Genomic DNA, 20,164 nt, shown 5'->3' with positions numbered 1-20,164 from the left:
CCAAAGTGGTGCTTCAGGTTAAGAACAGTTTCAGGTTAAGCACGGACCACCGGAACAAATTAAGTACTTAACCCGAGGTACCACTGTATTCTTTTTATGAGATGCAGCAAATCAGCCAGGCCAGAAAATAAAGAACTTGTTTCATATACGCTTTGTGCAGGCATAACTGTATACAGTGGTACCTTGATCTTAGTCCATTCCGGGAGTCTGTTCAACGCTCAAAATCATTCGAAAACCAAAGCGCGGCTTCTGATTGGCTGCAGGAGCTTCCTGCACTCAAGTGGCAGCCGCGTCAGATGTTCAGCTTCCAAAAAATGTTTGCAAACCAGAACACTTGCTTCCGGGTTTGCGGTGTTTGGGAGCCAATTTGTTCGACAACTAAGCCATTCAAGAACCAAGGTACCACTATATACAAATAGCACCCAAAATTAAAGACGAGATGGACAAAATGTCGGATTTTACAACTATGGCCAAGTTGACAAATTTCTTCTTGAGAAAGAAGACAGAATTTTTTTGGGTGAAGTGATTTATTGACAGTTTATTACCAATTGTTATCATTATTTAAATTTAATATGAGCTATACGTTCACACTATCCATTCTGAAGGAAATCAGCCCTGAGTGCTCACTGGAAGGACAGATCCTGAAGCTGAGGCTCCAATACTTTGGCCACCTCATGAGAAGAGAAGACTCCCTGGAAAAGACCCTGATGTTGGGAAAGATGGAGGGCACAAGGAGAAGGGGACGGCAGAGGACGAGATGGTTGGATGGTGTTCTCGAAGCTACCAGCATGAGTTTTAACCAAACTGTGGGAGGCAGTGGAAGACAGAAGTGCCTGGCGTTCTCTGGTCCATGGGGTCACGAAGAGTCGGACACGACTAAACGACTAAACAACAACAAATAGGTTCACAAAGTCACAGAATTTGGCTAATCTCCTTGGCCAGTCACTAGCTGCACGAGCTTCTCATATTTTTGTGCTTAACTCGCATGTGACCCCGCTTTTCCTGTTCCCCATGAGTTCTTTCCCAATATATCCATGTTTTCTAGGATCTGCCTTGCCTTGACGTAAGGGGAAACATCTTTCCTGACTGCGGGCTAGTTCTGTCTGTAAACAAGATAGTTCTGTCTGTAAACAAGATACTACAATCAGGTCAAAAAGGACACATCTTGCCTAGAGAAGTCTTTGCTGGACTTACACCAGACCAAAAGTTTATCTGGTTTCTGTGGCCAAGTTACAAAGTTGAGCAGAAAAGATGCTCCACCTCACTCTTTGTCCCCCGCATTGGCCTCATTCCCTCTCTTTCTCATGTTCTGTTTGGGACTGCCATTGCTTATTTTGCAAAACGGCACAAGCCATGCACAAAGTAGCCTTAGGAGAATCCCCCTGTTTGCAGGAGTACAGAAAAAATATTTGTGGGAGCAGCTCAGGTGGGGCTAAGCATGCTCAGTGGCCACAAGATGAAGACTGATTGTTGGAGCAGGGCAGATGGAAAAGCAGAGGAGAGGGGAATGAAATAGAGCGACTGGGACTCTGAACAAGGAACACTCCACGATGCAACATTTTGTTGCAGCACCGACTAGTTCAACTCTCAACTGTCCCTGAATATGGAGGCTGAATTTGCCTCTAATGTGAGACCTACGGAATTACAGCAATTGCAACTAGACTTATTCTACAGAGATCTACCTAATCCTTCCCCCACCCGTAAAATCTACCCAAACCTGTGGCAAAGAATTGAATAAATCAATTACTCAGTGTGCAAATCAATAGACTACTTTCACGAATATGTCCCTAAAATAAAATAATAATAATAATAATAATAATAATAATAATAATAATAATAATAATAATAAAAACATTGTATACTGCCCTATACCCATAGGTCTCAGGGTGGTTCACAACACAAAGTTACAGTATAAAAAAGCACAAAACACATAATAAAAAATAATCAGAGCACAAAATAAATAATAAAAATAATCAAAACATAAAGACAGTAAATGTGGCTTTTTACTCAGTGAGCTAAAATCAGACATCCCTGCAAAATGCAGGCTGGTTGATGAACTAGATCAGAAGGACCAAGAGCCCAGAGGTTTGGGGCAGGGAGCTCACTGTCCCCCAGGAGGGATCAGAAATGTATCTCCAGGGATGGTCAGGTTCTTTCTGAGTATATACCATTCAGCACAGGGGTAGTGAATGCAATGCACTTCCAGGTGTTGTTGGACTCCAACTCCCATCAGCCCCAGCCAGCAATGCCAATGGTCAGGGAAGATAGAAGCTGCAGTCTAACAACGGTTGCGGGGCACCACCTTGACTACCTCTGTTCTAGGCTCTGTGAGCCAAAGACTGTAGCATTCAAGCGCTGATGGTCTCTAACAACCTGAAAACTTTCATTTAAACTTGCGAGTGAAAACTGTGAGCAACTACTAGTAAAGGTAAAGGGACCCCTGACCATTAGGTCCAGTCGTGGCTGACTCTGGGGTTGCGGCGCTCCTCTCACTTTATTGGCCGAGGGAGCCAGCATACAGCTTCCGGGTCATGTGGCCAGCATGACTAAGCCGCTTCTGGCGAACCAGAGCAGTACACGGAAACGCCGTTTACCTTCCCGCTGGAGCAGTACCTATTTATCTACTTGCACTTTGATGTGCTTTCAAACTGCTAGGTTGGCAGGAGCTGGGACTGAGCAACAGGAGCTCATCCCATTGTGGGGATTCGAACCGCCAACCTTCTGATCGGCAAGCCCTAGGCTTTGTGGTTTAACCCATAGCGCCACCCACGTCCCATGAGCAACTACTACACCTTGGTTAAAATTGGGTAAGGCCACCAGGAGCCAGATGGAATTGCTCTTGGGGCCAGTTCTGGCCCCGAGTTGCCATGCCTGGCCTAAATATCTGACGACACCCAAGTAATCTTCATTTTCTAATCTGCAGAAAAAGCAGCTAAATTCTTTGCAATAAATAATGAACTGATGTTCATTATATATAGCACTTTAGTGGTTCTGTGAGTTTTACCTATAGACTTGTTCTCCTTCCTTTACCTACAGATTTCTCAGCCTGCTATAGGTCTCAAATATCGGCCGGTTTTGACAGCTGCATGGGGCCCTTGTTGTCTTGTTTAGCTTCATTTCCCACAACCTTCTCTAACAATGAGCTGCGTGTGATTTCCGTCCGCCCCAACCAGCATGTGAGCCTGCTGAACTGGTAGTGACCTCGGGAACAAAATAGGCCTCCTTGCCAAACAACAAGGAACTGCTGAAACAAGCGCGATTTGGAGCTGAATTCTAGCATGAAAAGTGCGGCAGTATCACACCAGGGCTCTCCTGTGCTGGCTGGGCCATGGGTTGAGTCAGGACATCGTGTGCAGAAGGCAGAGCCCTGAAATGTTATGTTTTACAAACCACATACTGTATTAGGAACGCAGGAAGGTGGCTTACGGAGTGAGGGTCCTGGTCCATCTGGCCTAATGCCGTCTACACTGACTGGCAGCAGCTCTCCAGGATTTCTTGTAAGGGGCTCTCCCTGCACTCCTTGGAGATGGTCAGAGAATGAACTTGGGTCTTTCTGAGTGCAAGGTAGAGGCTCTTTTACTGATTCTATGGTGTCATTAGGCCACCTCCACCAGGGCCTTCTCAGTGATGGCTCCGACCTGGTGGAATGCTCTGTCCCATGAGACCAGGGCCCTGCAGGATTTAACTTCCTTCCGCAGGGCCTGTAAGACAGAACTATTCTGCCTGGCTTTCAATTTGAACCTGGCCTGATCTTTTATCCCCCTTCCTTCCCCCTCTCCCCTTTTTGTGAAGATTGCCCGCTCTGGGATCCCACAGCTGGTTCTCCCCTGGTCTTCTCCTTGGCCCAAGTGAACTAATTTAGCCAGCTAGCCCTGGTGATCATCTAATGTTTATTGGATGGAATTTCCCCCTAAATTGATTTTTGATTCTTGATTTTATTGTTATATACGCTTTATACTGTATTTTATGCTGTTTTTTGTAGTGTCAAGTAAGTTTGTTAAACTTGTTGTTAGCCGCCCTGAGCCCGGTTTCCTGAACCGGGAAGGGCGGGGTATAAATAAATATTATTTATTATTTGTCTAACCACTGTTAAGAAAGCCTAGATACTAGAATTAACATCACTAGCCCCTGCCCCCTCCTAGAGTTTCCCTAGGGAGAGATCACAAGCAGGACTTGAATTCATGCCCTTCCCACATTGTCTATCCTTGTGGCTACACGTAAAGAGAACTTACTCCTAGAGTTAGGGGAAGATGCTGCTTCCAGAAACTGCTAAATCTCCTGGCTTAAACACAATGGTCCTGTTTGGACATAACACTAAGCCAAACCATGGTTTAGTGCAAATGAGAAAATGTGTGGGAGCAAAAATCACAGCCGCTACACTCCTCACCACGTCTCGCTGCTGCTGTGCTACTCAGGATTAAGCCATATTTTGACTTGATGTTTTTTTGTTTTTTTAATAATATTTATTAAAGTTTTAAAGGTTACAAAAAGAAAAGGTAAAAACACCATATTAAACAAAAACAAAACAACACATCACAATAAGGGGGGGGGAGAAAGAAAAAGAAAGAAAACAGAAAAATAAAACAGAAGAAAACAGAAAAATAAAATCCATTAAAAAACACAGCGAATCTTCCCATAACTTATCTTTCATTTGCTTGTTTCCTTGACCTCCTCACACCTCCCTTTTTTATATTCTAGTTCGGTTAACTATTTCAGCAAATCCTTTCCATCTTTTCCAATTTTTGTCCTGTAATTTATCTTAATATAATGTAACTTTACTTTCCCTCCTTTCACCAATTAGCAGTCTGTTTTTTCCTAAACCTTTATAACATTTCTGCTAAAACCACATAACTTCATTCCAACATCCTTCTAACATTCATTAATTTTACAATGTTTCTGTAGATAGTCTTTAAATTTCTTCCAATCTTCCTCCACCGACTCTTCTCCCTGGTCTCGAATTCTGCCAGTCATTTCTGCCAGTTCCATGTAGTCCATCACCTTCATCTGCCATTCTTCCCGGGTGGGTAGATCTTTTGTCTTCCAGTACTTTGCAATAAGTATTCTTGCTGCTGTTGTTGCATACATAAAGTGCACCACAGGTGAAGAAAATACTGAAAGTTGTGGTGTTGGCGGGTGCAAAGACAAGAAGGTATCCACCTGCTTGTGATACAGCAGTGGCAAAGGAGACAACTTTTTGCCTCACTGTTGAATGAATACCTCCAAAAGTCTCTTCCACCAAGATTTCTGTACAAGAGCCAGTGACGCCATCTGCTTGGTGAAGCTTCAAGAAAGTGCAGGTGAGTCTTGTACAGGAAACTTTAGAACTGAGCTGTTTTAGAACGTTTCATTCCCTGACCTATTTTACCAGGTAAACTGCTTTGGGTACTGTTGAAAAGTAGTGTATGGATCTTCCAAGTAGATATAAATAAATAAATAAGGAGCAGCTCCCTCCCCACTATCCCAAAGAGGGGGTACCAGGAGCAGGGCTGGATTTAGGTTCGATGAGGCCCTCAGCTACTGAAGGTAACGGGTCCAGCTGTCCTTTGTCAACAACAAATGGTCGCTGTTTTTTGTGTTGAATATATGCTACATGGTAATTTATGGACCTAACAGGTATCCAAAGCCATTTGCACAGAACAAAATACGTCTTTTATCAAAGTAATTGATATGGAAATGAGCAAACCAGTGATGTTTTAGGCAGCAGGCTAGCAGGTGGGGCCCATTACTTACATCATAGGAGCCTACACAACACCAAACACTGTTGCTGTATGTAGCTTTTATTTTATTTGTTTTTTTATCTTATATTTTGGAAATGTATATACACTTGTTTTTTCCCTTTAAATTTTTTTTGGGGGGGGCAAGAGATTAGGGCCCTAAACTGTAGCTTGTTTAGCTTATACGTAAATCTGGCACTAACCAGGAGGGTAACTGGGCTCTGACTTTAAGAACCATCAATGAAGTGGTTTTTTATTTTATTTTTAATGAAGGATGCAAAGAAATCTCCAGAGCAAGAAACACAATGTGTAGCAATTCAATATGGGGGTGAAGGGGAGACTCATTCCAATGCAAGTGGAATTTAAATAAAGCTGTATCAGCAGGGGGGGAAAGGCCGGCACAATAGTTGAATCTCCTGAAAAGACAGGGGACTTAATGACAAGAGGTACAGATTTAATGCCAAGTTTACTACGAGGTTTTGGGAAGCAGTATGGGAGAAAACAAAGCTAGCCAGCCAGCCAAACTTCAGTCATGAAGGAACACAGCCTAGAAACAAACAAATAAATAAATAAAACCCAAAGATTTAATTAGCTGCCTTAATTGGACAGTGGGGGAAGAACAGCGCCTGTCAACTTTACATACGCTGCAACGGCAGGAGACCCTTTTAGCATAAGCCAGAACACCTAGAGAGTTATTAGAGACCGCATGCCTTTCATGTTACTCAGTAAAAAAAAAAAAGTTCAGACGCCTATTTGTGAGATCAACACAAGGAGATGGACACTGAATTTTTTTTTTTTTAATTAAGGAGAAATTTAATTATTTCAGCCATACTGAGCTGTGCTGAACAGAGCTCTTATAAAGATCTCTCCTTGAGGGGTTTTAACCATTAGCAACGGTTGGCATATCTGGGATCGAACGAGAAAGTAAATGGATACAGAGATCTTTTTGTACTCCTGCTCACATAAATACTAGCACACCGAAATAATGAGGTCGCCCGATGCTAAAAATAATTAACATAAAAAATTGGGTGCCAGTTTCATCAGGGGCACTTTTTTTAATTGATCAAAAGTCTTTTAGGCTGCAATCCTGTACCCACTTACCCGGGAGTAAGTCCCAATTAACGCAATGGCGCTTGCTGTTGAGCAATGTGCATAGAACTGCACTATGCATTGCGGTAACAGATAAATCATCGTTCCAGCTCTACATGATAATAATGTAATATCGCTAATATATTTTAATTGATTCTCCATTAACTGATTGTTTACTAGTAGGATTCTGTAAAACCATGCTGTAAGGCACCTTAAATGCTTCTTCTGAAATAAAAAAAAAAGGCAGCATACAATTTTTCCAATTAAGTTTTACCCAGCATAGTCCTATTGGAATTAATAGGCCTGACCTAACTATGTTTACTTATTTCAGTGAATCTACACTTAATTGAATTTAAATTTAAAAAATGTTCTAATGGCAGGATTATATACAATATAATATTGATTGAATGTAAGTCTCAATAAGAAATAGTCCTTTTTTAAAGCCATTGTACCAAAAGGTAAGAATTCAAGTTGCCTGGGCATGCTCAATGGCCACAGAATGCTGACTGTTGTGCGGGTGGCGGGAATGGAATGGAGTATCCTAGGAAAGGGCAGAAACAGGTGCACTCCACACTGCGACATTTTCATCCCTACATTGTATCCAATATTTGAAACATGTAAATCTACAATTGTAAATGAGAACGTGATTGGTATTTGGCAATTCCCATGCATAAGCACATTTTTTAAAAGGTAAAGGACTCCTGGATGGTTAAGTCCAGTCAAAGGCTACTATGGGGTTGTGGCACTCCTCTCGCTTTCAGGCCGAGGGAGCCAGCGTTTGTCCACAGACAGCTTTCCGGGTCATGCGGCCAGCATGACTAAACCGCTTCTGGCGCAACGGGACACTGTGACGGAAACCAGAGTGCACGAAAATGCCGTTTACCTTTCCGCCACAGCAGTACCTATTTATCTATTTGCACCTTTGTGCTTTCGAACTGCTAGGTTGGCAGAAGCTAGGACAGAGCAACAGGAGCTCACTTCGTCGCGGGGATTCGAACCTCCGACCTTCCTCCAACACGTTGAGGTGAAAAACGGGAGTGCCGTCTTCCAGGGCCGCACTCCTGCACGAATCATGTAACTTGATTGAGATCGTGCCCCACCCAAAAAGCGCTTTTTCAGGGTGAAATCACACGAGATCGCAGTGCCCAAAACGGCTGCTCTGCTCTCGCGTTCTTGACAGCGTTCCGAGGTGAACTGTGCTACTCAGATTGAAGCTGGCCTTCAAGGTCTCAGGCAGAGAGAGGTCTTCCCCAAGGTCCCTTTTAAAGTGAAGGTGCTTCTGCATATCTGCATATCCAACCTGGGGCCTTCTACATGCAGAGCACATGCTCTGTCACCTCCCCTAATCCAGCAAGTGCGTTCAGAGCCAAACTAGGACTTGTTGCTGTGCAATGTGTGAAATGCCCCCACAGGCCCTTTGCCAAAACCCATTTATCTTCTCTCCATCTTAATGAAACAGGAAGAACGATGCTTTCTCAGATCCGTACTAATTGGCTTTCTAATTCTCATGAATGGGATGCTTCACATAGTTAAAAAGGAAGCTAAGGTTAGCCTGCCAGCCTGCCTGCCTGCAGGCAGTCTCAAAGAGCTTAGCGAAATGCGAGTTGTAATAGCTAGGTATTCACATTACAACTTTCAAAGCAACCACAAATACTCTCTCTTGGCCACTTAAGTTTGCCTAGGAAACCAGTCAGACAATAGTATTTCATTAAAGCAGATGCATTCTTATCCTGCTTTTCTGAACTTCTTTCCTTTTAAGGTTAATAACTCTCCCCTCAGGGTAAAAGGGTGGGCAAGTCCATTAGCAATGTTTGTGCAATCAGCTGGGTACACTGAACACTTGATGGTGTGCAAACATTTATTACTTAATTCCCACAACCCTCCTGGAAAAAAAACAGGTTCGTGGAACTATCCTGCACAGGAAGCTGCCTTAGGTTGTTATCCAGACTTGCCCTTGTCCTGCTGCCCTTCCCCTGAGGAAACCCGATCTTTACCGTTGAATCAGAGCAAACGTCAATGAGTTTTCTCCAGAAGGACGATTGCTCCGATTTATCGCTAAAGAGTGGGTTTTTTGGGGGAAAGCTGTGGGGCAAGGGCAAAACTGCCAAGACCCATACCTTGAAAGCACGGGACAAGCCGAAAACTGGACGAAAGACACAGAAAACGAAGTCATCTGTACACTCCTAACCCAAGACAGAAACATTCAATCCATTGTTGTTTCAATAGGGTTTAAACTTGGGTGGGTGGTGTTTTATTTGGAGGGTTTTTTCGTTTAAAATTGTTGTTAAATGCTAAATGTTAATTTGTATTTTTGTATTTGTGGGCGGAGTATGGTTTAGGGGCTTTTGTTGGGAACTGTATTATTTATTAGTGTGCATACATTAGGATTGCTAATTGTTTCAATTATTGTTATTGTGTTTTTTATTATGTGTTTTGTGGTTTGATTGTTTTTATTATGTATTTTCTACTTCGAATATTGTAACTTTGAACCTCCCTGAGACCTATGGGTATAGGGAGGCATAATAAACAACAACAACAACAACAACAACAACATTACAATTGTCACATCCACACCATACATTTAAAGAACACAGCTTCCATTGAAGAATCCCTGTAGTTTATCAACAGAGCTACAAGTCCCATCACCCTTAACAAACTAGAGTTCTTAGGATTCTTGGGGAATCATGTATTTGGAACATTCTTTATATGTATGGTTTGGATGTGACCATCGGGGTCATGTCACAAGAACAGCAATGAGCAGCTAAAAAAGATGTGGCTCTGTGATGCTTTGCATGCAAAACGTCCTACGTTCGAGCCCTGGCATCTCCAGGGAGGTCCCAGAGGGAAACTGAGTCAACCCTTGAGAGGCATTGCCAGGCAGTGTAGACCAGGCTGAGCTAGATACACCAATGATTTGACCCAGTATAAGGAAGCTTCTTATGGTCCTACAAATTACCCTGCACCGTTTACCCATCTTGTCTGCCAAGCTATTTAACAAGCTGTTGGAAGATGTCATCAGGAGATCTAGAATGAGATGCCACCAGCATGTGGGTGGCACCCAGCTTCCTCTCTCTGAACCATGTGAATGAGAAATGGTTGAGGTGCTAGATCCGTGCCTAGAGTGACAGAGTGGATGTGGGCCAACATATTGAAATGCAATCCAGACAAAGCAGAGGTATTAAGCATTTCACATTCTCAGATCTGAAAGGTGGGGAGGCACCCTGCTCTGGACCGGGTCGCAGTCCCCTGGAAGGAACAGTTGCATAGCTTTGGGTTATACCTGCATCCAACATTGCCACTAGCTCAGGTAGGTCTATTTCCAGCTTAGTCTGGTTTACAAACTGCAGCCTTATTGGGACAGAGATAACCATAGCTGTCAACTTTTTCCTATTCAGAATAAGGGAATTTCTCTTTAAAAAAGGGAAACGTTGACAGCTATGGAGATGACTTAGCCATTGTGCTCATGCTCTGGTAACCTCTAGACTGCTGCAATGTGCTCCACTTGGGACTTTCCTTGAAAACTGCTTAGAACAGCCTTTCTCAACCTGTGGGTCCCCAGATGTTGTTGAACTACAACTCCCATCACCCCTAGCTAGCAAGGCCAGAGCTCAGGGATGATGGGAGTTGTATTCCAACAACATCTGGGGACCCACAGGTTGAGAACTGCTGGCTTAGAAGCTTTAACAGATGCAGACTGCAGCAGCCAAGTCATTGTTGAGCACAAATAACATCTGTTTAGCTTCGGAGCCCAACTCAAGGTTTTCACATTAGTGTTGGAAGCCCAAAATGACGTGGACCCCAAATATCTGAAATGGAGTTTCCCTTTCTATAGAACGGCTTGGGAATTAAGATCAGTGGAGTACAGTTCCACCCCTCTTAGAGATTCAGGGGGCGGTGGCTTGGGACAGAGTCTTCTCAGTGATGGCCCAAGGAATGTGGCGTTTCCTCCCCAGAGAGGTGCATCTGGGACAGGTCCTTTCAGCTACTGAAGACACACCTCTTGCTCCTGACTTTAGGAAACTGAAGAACTGATTGTGGTGCCCTCCCTGTAATGTGTTGTATGAAATTCTTGTTTTGGGAGGTTATGGGTGAAGTCAGTGTTGTTTGTTTTAATTGGATTGTGTTTTGAGACTTCCTGCTGAAGAGCAGGTAAGAAATACATCACCACCGTCTGCTCCACCTGGGAACAAACTAGAAGTAAAGGCAGGTATGTAACGGAGGGTTATTCCATGATCAGAATGGCAAGAGAGATGAATGATTTAGGACAGCCTAGTTCTGGGAAGAAAAAGGGTGCAACAATGGAAGATCAGGGTGACTAAGGTTGCAGGAATCAAGGCGAGAGGTGACCAAAGTTTTTGCCAAGTTCAACATTCTGCAGTGCTGCAACGGGAGAATTGATAAGACTTGACAATAGGAAGTGAAGCAGAAAGAGGAGTTAAATTTAAAGTCAAGGCTCCATGCAGTAGCGGAAAGGTTGTGGCTCAGTGATAGAGCACATGCATTCAGGAAGTCCCAATTCAATCTCCAACATCTCCAGGTAAGGGCTGAGAAGGTCTGAAACCTGGAGAGCTGCTGCCAGCCAGTGTGGACAATACTGAGCTAAATGGACCAATGGTCTGAATCAGTATTGTGATAGGAATTTTATGGTCTTAGATATATGGTAATGTTCGTAAGTGTACCAACCAAGTGTAGCATAGATCAGCACAGGAAGACCGACCTGGAACCATTTTGATTCCCAAACTGACCAAATGTTTTCTCTACAAGGTCAAAGTGGGGAAACCTCCCCATTGTCTCTTTCCTCACAAATCCTGTCTTAAGGGCACATTTAAGATATGAATAGGGTGTGAGCCTGTGACCTGGCCCAGGAACTAAATATTTATCATTACAAAAGACTGGCCAAGCTACCCAGGCAATCCAATCAAGTACGGTAACCTGCCAGACAGGAGATGAACAACGACAGGAGAAAAACAACATTCAAATTTATGTTTTAGACCGCCTTTTCTGTGATGTAGGTATGATGTATCTGAGGGGTGGTCTTAGGTTACACCCCTTCTGTGATGTATGTATGATGTTTCTGGGGGTTGTCTTGATCTACAGGGTGGCAATTTCAAAAGTCTTTATAAGGCCATTTTTCTGGGTTCCTCGTCTCTCCTGCGGGTGAGGGGAGCACCCTATTCCAACAGATCAATAAAGATCAAGCTTACTAGCTGCTTTGCTTCTCAATATTCTCTGGTTGGCCTCTGTTATTTTCTCCTACCAATAGGGAACCTATGTAAGGACTCTATATGGGCTCTTGGATACCCCATAAGGGAAAAGGGCAATTTTTTGTTTACAACAGTATATATCATCTTCCTGTGTTCTAAGTGATTTTTAACAAGCCTGAATTAACTGGTAGATATCCAGAAGGTTGACTGAAAGAATATCCCTCATCTGAGTAAGTTTAGATTTTAGTATTTCTTTGTGCTGGGAATCTGCAAACATTCAATCTACCAAATGGTACAACGTGTGTGTGTGTCATGTTACCAAAGTAATACAATCCCTCCCAACAATGAGAAACCACCCTGCAAGGTGCCTTAATTCAGCAAACAGGCTCTAACTTGTGGTGCAGGGAAAGTCACATTACTCGCTCCTGAAAGCTCTAATTTATTGGGAGGATACTGGCTTGTTTCTTCTGCCAGCCACGAAGAATCAAAGCTGCTGGCTGTTAATTACCTGTATTTCCTGAAAGAGGAACAACCAAGAACTCAGAAAAAGCTGCCCATCCCATCTGTGCCTAGCAATTCTAAAATTGTTGGCCGAGATTTCTCATAGGGTGGGCAACCACCTCTGAGGATTTCCTCCATTAAAATAAAATAAAAAAGGGGTCAAGCTTCATTCCACTCTGAGCAAGTGAAGGGAATATTAAAATAACCCTGGGTAGGAACTCTAGTACTCCAGGACCGACAAGTAATTAAGCCAGGCTGTCTTTGCAAGTGCTGAGAACACATCAATCAACTTGCTTTTGACAAACGTTTGCTGGACGATGAGAGAAGGTTTGTTTGTATGTGTGCATGCATAGCCTTCTAATTAAAACTGAACCTACGCTACAAGCAATGTATTGTTTATTTACTTCTGTGCCAGCAATTAACATAAAAAAAGTTCTCTGGGTAGTTCACTGATAGAAGGCAAATCTGTGGAGTGTAAAAAAAGAAGAAAGGAAATAAAAGATAACACAGCCATGAGATCCTACACAGATATGACAAGATCAGAACAAAACTAGCAACGGAGAACAAAACTACTCTGCAGAATTTTTGAAAAGCAATAACGAAGGGGAGGGGGAATCTTCATCTGGCACAAAAAGGGCCACAATTTTAGAATCATAGAATTGTAGAGTTAGAAATAACCATTAGTACGTTTCTGAGCACAATTCAAAGTGTTGGTGCTGACCTTTAAAGCCCTAAACGTCCTCGGTCCAGTATACCTGAAGGAGCGTCTCCACCTCCATCGTTCTGCCCAGACACTGAGGTTCAGCTCCAAGGGCCGTCTGGCGGTTCCCTTACTGTGAGAAGCCAAGTTACAGGGAACCAGGCAGAGGGCCTTCTCGGTTGTGACACCTGCCCTGTGGAACGCCCTCCCACCAGATGTCCAAGAGAAAAACAAGTACCAGACTTTTAGAAGACATCTGAAGGCAGCCCTGTTTAGGGAAGCTTTTAATGTTTAATATATTATTGTATTTTAATATTCTGTTGGAAGCTGCCCAGAGTGGCTGGGAAAACCCAGCCAGATGGGCGGGGCATAAATAAATTATTATTATTATTATTATTAGGGTCATCTAAGAATCTTTTGCCCAATGTGGGGCTTGAACCTATAACCCTGAGATTTAGAGTCTCGTGCTCTATTGCCTGAGCTATGTTGGAAGTGCTTGGTGAGCCACTCAGGAGTGTGGCCATGCCCTCTTCTCCATAGTAGCCACCTGCATTTGGTTGGGGAATTTAGAGAAGGGCTTATGTAAATGATCTTGGTGGAATACCTTCAGGCAACCTGGCTCCAAGCCTTAAAAGGATTTCTAAGGTTCATGCAAGCAGAAACAAGTATCAGCCAAATGAATGAATCAGTAAAGGCAACTTTCCCAGATCCATAGGGTGGCATTCCGCTTTACTCAGAGCAGACCCACTCAAATTAATGGGCCTCACTTGGTCATGTTCATTAACCTCAGCTGAACACCACCCATGTTGTTTCCCTATCCTGATTCCTCAGAATGCAATCTCCCCATTGGCCGAGGGCCACTTTGGAATTTCCTTCTCGGGTAATCAGGAGGGGAGTGCACACCATTCTTCACTACACAGGAACATAGGAAGTGGCATTGTACTGAGTCAGACCATTTATCCATCTAGCTGAGTATTATCAACACTGAATGGCAGAGAACACCCACTGAAACTAATGGGTCTAATATTAGTAGGACGGTAGGGCAAGGGCCATAGGTTCTCCATTGTCTCAAGACAGGGTTGTATCCCATGCCTATCAGCAGATGTCAGGGACTGAACCCACTCAAATTAAACTCATTAGTTTCAATGAGTGTGCTTTCAGTAAAATCTTAGTTGGAGATAACACCATTCACCAAATTCAATGACATTATTTGCAAACTAACCAACCAATTTCCATGTGCATATGTGACAACTGGATGATCTGTCTGTATTCACACACGAGGGTGGCTGATACCACCAATAAATAACGTTCTTTTTTGTTTTGTTAAATCATTTTTATTTATTTTCCAGTAAAAAAATCCAATTAACATATCAAATCATAATCCAATTAAAATAAAAAACTAAAATAAAAAGACCAAATCATAATTATTAATTTTTCAGGACTTCCCATAGTCTGGACCTTGAAGCATATCTCCAAATCTCAGTCCTGCCTCTCCTCGTTGTCTCCATATTTTCCACATCTCGATTTAACATTCAATGCCAAGATGAAGGTCTACCAGGTGTACGTTTTAAGCACGCTGCTTTATGGAAGTGAGTCATGGGCAGCTTACAACCACCAGGGGTGACATCTCAATACCTTCCACATACACTGCGTCAGGAGGATTTTGGGTATCAAATGGCAGGACAGTTGTTCAAACAAAGATGTGCTCTCCCAAGCCAACAATCCCAGCATGTCCGCACTCCTGTCTCAGTCATGTCAACAGAATGGAGGCACCAGGCCCATTGGCAAACCAACTCTGCAAATGGGACATGAAGTCTGTCAACAACCACCCTCCCACATGGGAATCCCTTGCAGATGACCCACAGTGCCTGGAGACAGGAGACAGGCAGTCAAGTAATGTATCCGCAGCAGTGACCAGAGGAGGAATGACCACTGGGAAGAGGGCAAAGAGAAGAAACACCTTGGTGAATCTGCAGCAGCACAACCAGATGTCTTCATCTGCCCCAGATGCAACAAAACATGTCTCTCCTGTATCGGTCTCTGCAGCCACAGCAGGCGCTGCAACCTCCCAACGGTATGACTTCACCCTGAAAGCTCATTACTTCATGATCTTCTGAGACAGACGGATGCCAACAATGTGACTCCTGGATGATCTTTCTCTGCATCCACACATGGCTGAGGCAGAGATGCTGCTCCAAGTGCACATCTACTGTCTATCCGTGCATTGGGACGTATTATGGAAAAGGATAGGAACATAAGAAGGTCCCTTATAGTGGCTTTGACCATTGGTTCATTTAGTTCAGTAACACTGAAGCTCTAACACTGAGCTACACTCCTCATCCCAACCAGCCCTTGCATTATGTCCTCAGAATCAAAACCTTATGTCTGCAATTGTTGTGACACCACTAGCAGTATTATCTCCAGCCCAGCTAAAGCAACCTCACTTTACTACAGCAACTTTCACAGACTTAGCAAAGCGACCACACTTTATTAGAGCCAATGGAGCACGCAGACTTTCAATCTGCACAGAACGCATATTGGAATGGATGTGTGGGGTAGGAAACGTCAACAGGAAGAGAGGTGTTTCTGAGAGAGGGAATGGCGTTAGATAAGATGGTAACACAGCGAGCTGTGAAACAGAAATCGTTTTGCTGGAGCCGTGCCACGTATTTAAGTTCTCAGGTTAACACAGAAGCCTTTTAGGTTCCTACTCGTATGAAGAATCATAGAACTGCTGAGCTGGAAGAGACGCCAAAGATCATATGGTCCAATCCACTGCAATGCAGTTGTCTCATATGGGAATCAAACCTGTGACCTTGGTGTTATCAGCACCAGGTTCTAAGCAACTGAGCTATCTGTCCTCTCAGGTGGGGAATGCGCGAAGGGGAAGCAAACAGACTGAGGAGAAGGACACACTCTGAGTGCTGCCCCATCACTGCACCACCGCCCATGCCAGCTGCTCAGGGCTTCAGATGTAACTTCATTATTATTATTTGTGGATTTATATCCTGCTTAATGACAACAGTTTCTGCAATAGGGAACCTTTTCTGTTTGTGGAAGCTCCACGGATGACTTGGAATCCAGATTTCCAGATGTCTAAGTGGGAAGGACAAAGGTCCAAATTTAGGCTTGCTGATCAGAAGGTCGGCGGTTCGAATCCCTGTGACAGGGTGAGCTCCCGTTGTTCAGTCCTAGCTCCTGCCAACCTAGCAGTTCAAAAGCATGAAGTGCAAGTAGATAAATAGGTACCACTCCAGCGGGAAGGTAAACGACGTTTCCATGCACTGCTCTGGTTCACCAGAAGCGGCTTAGTCATGCTGGCCACATGACCCGGATGCTGTACGCCGGCTCCCTCGGCCAATAAAGCAAGATGAACGCACAACCCCAGAGTTGTCCATGACTAGACCTAATGGTCAGGGATACCTTTACCTTTAAGCATAGATTTACAGTGTCGGGTGTGTGTGTGGCAATCCCCACCTCCAGATGAATTATAAACCCCCAATCCCTAGATTTCATTTTTAAAAGGACTTAAGTTTTAAGCATGTGCAGAATCTGAGGTATGAGGTAAAATGTACAGGTGCTATTCTTCTCATTTCTTTGGTGAGAAACTACCCTGCTACAACCTTTTCATGTTTTATTTCTCACTCACCGAACCCTAGAAAAATTATTGGAGAGGCCCATGGCTGCAAGATAAATGGAATGGGTGAAAATTTGTATGGCCATTGACAGTCAAAGAGAAAGAGCCATTATTTACCTCAAAGTGAAGGAGTGGCAAAGCAGGGATGTGACTTCTAACTGAAAGGTTGTTTGCAGTTTAATTTTCATGCACAAACAGCATCCCACCCTTTTCTCCACAAAGAAGCAATCAAGGAAATCTGACTAGTGACAGATTTCAGAAGACAACAATGCCTAGTTGTTGACTGTCACTTTTTCCTTTCAACATGTTGGCAAACTAGCTTTTGACTTAGGGATTAAATTATCTTTTTTTTTTTAGTTGGGGATTTTATTATTATTGTAAAGACCAAGGAAAGTAGGTCAGGGGAATTTACCTCCTAACCTAATAAGCTGCAATCCTCCTTGGAAATCTTAAGAAGTGAGACGGGGGGGGGGGGGGACGTGCGCAGAAAGACACTCTTTCAAACAGCGGAAACTGGAAAGTAAAAACCCAAGCAAAATTGCTTGAACTTGCATAGAAAAACTGAGATAAAAATTTTCTGCTTCCTAATCCAAAACTCGCTATCAATTCTCTTTCACGGGCCTTGCCTAAATGACACTTTGCATTAAAACTTTTCATCTGGGACCTTCAGGGGGAAATCTTGCCAAGAGGAGGATATGAAGCCAGCCAAGAGGGACATTGACAAATCAGTCTTGGAACAGGAAGCAGAACCTTGCAGAATGCTGTGAAACAGGCCATTGGGTCAGCACTGTAGCTGGCAGCGGGGGGATACAGTCTCAGACCCTCCAAGTGTCCCCATTTTCCAGGGACAGCCCTGGATTTACAGAAACCACCCCGGTTTCTGATTGGATCCCGTAATGTCCTGCTTTTCCTTAGGACGTCCCTATTTTCATCAGTGAACTGTTGGAGGGTATGGAGTTATCCGATCTCCTGAGTCATGTGAAGGCAGCCCTGTATGAGGAAGGGTTGTTTTTAAAAAATGTTTAATGTTTAATTATGTTTTTATATATGTTGGAAGCAGCCCAGAGTGGCTGGAGCAACCCAGTCAGATGGGCAGGGTTTAAATAATAAAATTATTATTATTATTATTATTATTATTATTATTATTATTATTATTACGACGGCGACTACAACTACTATTGAATAGAACATCCTTATTTTCTTCAGAGAAATATTGGAGGGTATGCAGTCTATTCCAAATACCTAAGCATTTTATTTATTTACTTAACTTACTACCATCGTACCTTGGATCCCAAACACCTTGCAAGTCGAATGTTCTGGCTCCTGAACGCGGCAAACCCAGAAGTTAGTGTTTCGGTTTGTGAACGTTCTTTGAAACCCGAACGTCCAATGTGGCTTCCGCGACTTCTGATTGGCTGCAGGAGCTTCCTGCAGCCAATCAGAAGCCATGACTTGGTTTCCAAAAGTTTTGGAAGTCAAATGGACTTCCGGAACTGATTCTGTTTGACTTCCGAGATACAACTTTATTACATTTATGCCTCACCTTCCCTCTAAGGAGCAAGATGGGACATGCATGGTTTTTGCCTTTCCTCATTTTACTTTCATGAAAACCCCATAAGGTATCTTAGGCCAAGAGATGGCGACTGGTCCAAGGTCACCCAATGAGCTTTATGTCTGAGTGAGGATGTGAACCCTAGTCTCCTAGGTTCTAGTCTGACACTCCAGTCGTTCCTCCACAGTGGCTCTTGACATCTTTCACAGTTTTATCCTGTAGCATAGGTTCTTGATGGATAAGCCTTATGGGGGGACACACAAAACCTTTGGTGGCCACACAGAAGGACGAGTCTCTTGAGGCAACCTGTTTTGGTGCTTTAAAGGTCTGCTCGTCCTCCTTCGATCCCTTTCACGGTTTTATAGGCAAAGCCTCTTCTCTGGCTCCTTCTCCTTTTGAAGTCTCCAAAATGGAAAGCAGATGGTCTGTAAGTGCTCTCTTGCCAGTGCTTGGAGACGTGCCCTGGACTAAGCTGAAGAATATGCAGCTGGAAATATTCTTGACAGTACAAAGGAGGAGGAGAGAGGCTTGATCACTTTGTGGTGCAGGAAAAGTAAGTCTGCCAGCGCAAAACACCAGAAAGGTGACATTTGGAAGAGGGTTGGTCTTTCTTCCATGGTGTCCTACAAACTATGGTAGAACTACTACAAAGCTAGTTCTTTGTGATCCTCCATGGGCAAGAGAGAATTAAGGATCAGAGGCACCAGCTGCAAAAACCCAGTAGGGAAACAGGAAAGCTTTTAAATTTCTCCTAAAAGTCAATAATGAGGGAGACAGGCAGGCACACCTCACAACATCTGCCACTGAAAAGGCCCTGTCAACTCCATCTAGGCAGCCTCCAGTAGCATCACCTGCTAAGGAAGATGCTCTTCCAGGTACTCTAGTCCCAAGCCATTTAGGACCATTTATTTACTAGTACTAGGACATGGGTGGTGTTGTGGTCTACACCACAGAACCTAGGGCTTGCCAATCAGAAGGTTGGCGGTTCGAATCCCTGCAACGGGGTGAGCTCCCATTGTTCGGTCCCTGCTCCTACCAACCTAGCAGTTCGAAAGCATGTCAAAAAGTGCAAGTAGATAAATAGGTACCACTCCGGCAGGAAGGTAAATGGCGTTTCCATGTGCTGCTCTGGTTCGCCAGAAGCGGCTTAGTCATGCTGGCCACATGACCCAGAAGATGTCTGCAGACAAACGCCAGCTCCCTCGGCCTATAGAGCGAGATGAGGTCAATCCACCCATAGGTCATTGGCACCCAGTGCAATGCTTTCAGGACCGGAGACACATGGTCTCATCAGGCTGCCCCACTTACCAGCTGCATTTTTCACTAGCTGCAGCTTGTGGACTGCCTTCAAGGGCAACCCCACGTACAGCACATTGCAGTAGTCCAGACGGAAAGTCACCAGAGCATGAACACTTGATGCCAGGTTACTCTAGTCCAAGAATGGTCCAGTAGCCACAATCGGTACCCAAGTTTGTATGACGGTTATAGGGTGTGGGAAAGAAGAAAGACATTAATCATGACTCCCGGTTTGGACAGCACTCTAAGCCAGACGGTGGCTCGGTTGCAGACCTTCTCTGACCTGAAAAGCTCCGGGAGGAGTAAAGAGGGTGGAAGCTCCTCTCTGGAAGCCAGCATGTTCAAGGGTCCTTTCTCAAAGGTAAGTGTGTAAATTGAGGACTGAGTCCTTGATGGCTATCAGCCATGGATAGGTAAAGTGGAACCTCCCTGGCCAGAAGCAGTTTACCTCAGAATACCATTGCTGAGGAT

The 20,164-nt window shown here is 43.9% G+C and overlaps 1 protein-coding gene and 1 long non-coding RNA gene across 5 annotated transcripts in view; one reads left to right on the top strand and one right to left on the bottom strand.

The window, feature by feature from the left end:
- The window catches only part of PDZD2 (PDZ domain containing 2), a 230,729-nt gene that overhangs the window by 107,699 nt on the left and 102,866 nt on the right, over window positions 1-20,164 (bottom strand). The window lies entirely within an intron of this gene.
- LOC310827222 overlaps window positions 1-20,164 on the top strand; it is a 324,002-nt gene that overhangs the window by 288,264 nt on the left and 15,574 nt on the right. Inside the window, exon 2 of the long non-coding RNA XR_014556229.1 lies at window positions 19,465-19,621. This is a non-coding gene — a long non-coding RNA (uncharacterized lncRNA). The remainder of the gene's footprint in view (window positions 1-19,464; window positions 19,622-20,164) is intronic.

This window comes from Podarcis gaigeae (assembly GCF_964106915.1).
Source record: "Podarcis gaigeae genome assembly, chromosome: 11".
Classification (NCBI taxonomy): Eukaryota; Metazoa; Chordata; class Lepidosauria; order Squamata; family Lacertidae; genus Podarcis; species Podarcis gaigeae.
Note: the sequence above shows the minus strand (reverse complement) of the source record. Positions and strands in the feature narration are given on the sequence as shown.